The following is a 2,500-nucleotide window of genomic DNA, read 5'->3' on the forward strand; positions in this document are numbered from 1 at the left end:
TATCTGATATAATGTTAATTTACCGACCTATTGAAGCGCTAATATCGGTTTTGTACAATTGTAGCCCTAAAACACTGAGAACCACCAATCACAGCGGAGATGAGAGTCACATGATCAATCAAAGCTTTTCCACACGAGATAATACTGATATATAGAGGCTGCACAGTGTCATTCACACACACACACACTAACGGTAACACGCATAAATGCAATAAACATTCATTTTCAACATTAAATATGTTTTTTTCACTTCCAAAAACTGTAAATTTAACGGTATTTTAAAATCACATTAAATGTACGGTTAGATCTATCACAGTTATTCTCTGTATATAGTACAGAAACTTTCACTGTAGCATTTTTACCGTTAAAACCACAATCATTTTTTTTACAGTGTACTTTTGATTTACTGAGATTAAAGCACCGCTGGAATCTGACCCAAACACTCCACACACACACTATAGTTAATCAGCCCGGCCCAACTTACCCCGAGCACTTCACCGCCGTCAGCAGATCGCAGCACTTCAGCGGGTAAAAGCCGGAGCATTAGCTGGAAAACAGATCAATACAGCGGCTCGGGGCTGAAGAGATTCACATCAGTGTTAGAGATGTTTGCACCAGTGAATTATGGGCCGGTTTCATGAGCTAATGGAGCAGTAATGACTAAGAGCGCTAGCGTCCACTCGTCTTCGTCACTCATGATGACTAGCCGACGCTAAACCACAAACACTCGTTCATCATCCGCGTGACACTTTCAAGAACAGCGTTTCAAGCCTATTTATTTATCCAGATCCATATAACAAGATCAAATCATGAGATCTATGAGCAGTTACTGTGGCTTTACCGCGGTATGAGGACGGTATCACATGGTACTTTGATATGTAGGTGAAACTATACTGTAAAAATGACTTTTCAAAGTACGTTTAGAAGAAAATACTATCAAAACTGCACACGTTCCGTTTCTCTGTAGTTATTTGTGAGATTTAGTAGATTTATCAGTGGAAAAGTTAACTTTTTCCCCCAGTGTAGAATTGTTTTTATTTTGGTTTTGTGTTGAAATATTAGCTTGATGTGTGTGAGAGATTCACCCATATACTCAAATACCTTGCAATTTACACAATAGAAACATGTTTATTATCATTATAACTGAAATTAAAACGATTAAAAAGATTACGTAACTCGAAATACAATAAACATGTCTCATGTTCATTTATTTAGTTTACCTTGATGTTCTAAAATAACTCAAAGTGAAACAAAAATTTATAGAAATTATATAGACATTTGTTAAAACAACTAAATTAATGAAATTGCTTTAACTGAAATTAATACAAATGGAAGATATAAACAAAAATCTAATTCAAAATATTAATAAAAACTATAATAGTATCTCAACCATAGTAAAATAACACTGGATACTTAAAAGTATACCATATGTCAAAAAAATCATAAAAATTGTGCTAACGATATCTGTTATATTCATATAACAAACAAGGTGATGTAATTTTTCATGGAGTCTGTAAGATTTATATCCATATTTTTGAAAGAGTGTCTTCTGCTCACCAAAGCTGCGTTTATTTGAGTAAAAATAGCGTAAAAATAGTGAAATATTATTATAATGTAAATATCAGTTTTCTATGTGAATATACAGTAAAGTGTAATTTATTCCTGTGATCAAAGCTGAATTTTCAGCATCATTACTCCAGTCTTCAGTGTCACATGATCCTTCAGAAATCACTATAATATGATGATTTGATGCTCAAGAAACATTTTATTTTCCAGGATTCTTTGATTAATAGAAAAAGCATTTAAATGAAATATGAAATAGAATCGTTTGACAAATTGAATGCAATCCTTTCCGAATGAAAGTATAAAAAAAAAAAATCATAATGACCCCCGAATTGTAAGCATTTGTTGATCAGAAAGTGCAGATTGAGTGTTCGCTACAGCGGGAGATAAGTGTGCTTTCAGAACTCAGACAGGAAGTGCACTAACACTCAAACTTCCTGTTTTGGCTAAAGCGATTGGAAAGTCAGTGCTATATATCAGGCTTGTGCTATATAATGCTGTATATTACCCTGAACACACCCACAGAAATCAATAATACAACATTAACTTCCTATTAGCCTCTCAGACAGAACGGAAGAACACGAGAGGACATGATGAGCTGTCAAACGCTCAGCACACACACACACACACACACACACACACTTCATCTCCAATGTCACAGGAATCCGTGTCACAGAGCAAGAGATCGGATTACACCAAATATTCCTGACGGGAGAATCATAGTTTATAATGCGCTGAAGATTACACACAAATCCAGAGCTAAAACACACGATTCAGTTTCCAGCGCCAACGGTACCAATTTACCATTCAAATACTGGCACACGTTCATGCAAATCACACACACACACACACACACACACTCAGCAGTGTTTCAGTAACTCATTTACACAAACACAGGCTCGTTCTTTGTTCTCATTAGAGTCTCACTGGGAGAAAA

The 2,500-nt window shown here is 35.4% G+C and overlaps 1 protein-coding gene across 2 annotated transcripts in view; it reads right to left on the reverse strand.

The window, feature by feature from the left end:
- The window catches only part of arhgap28 (Rho GTPase activating protein 28), a 39,429-nt gene that overhangs the window by 31,442 nt on the left and 5,487 nt on the right, over positions 1 to 2,500 (reverse strand). The gene's annotated exons all lie outside the window — the stretch shown is intronic.

This window comes from Siphateles boraxobius, unplaced genomic scaffold (assembly GCF_051911475.1).
Source record: "Siphateles boraxobius isolate OS27281-9 unplaced genomic scaffold, OSU_SipBor_1 12, whole genome shotgun sequence".
Lineage (NCBI taxonomy): Eukaryota > Metazoa > Chordata > Actinopteri > Cypriniformes > Leuciscidae > Siphateles > Siphateles boraxobius.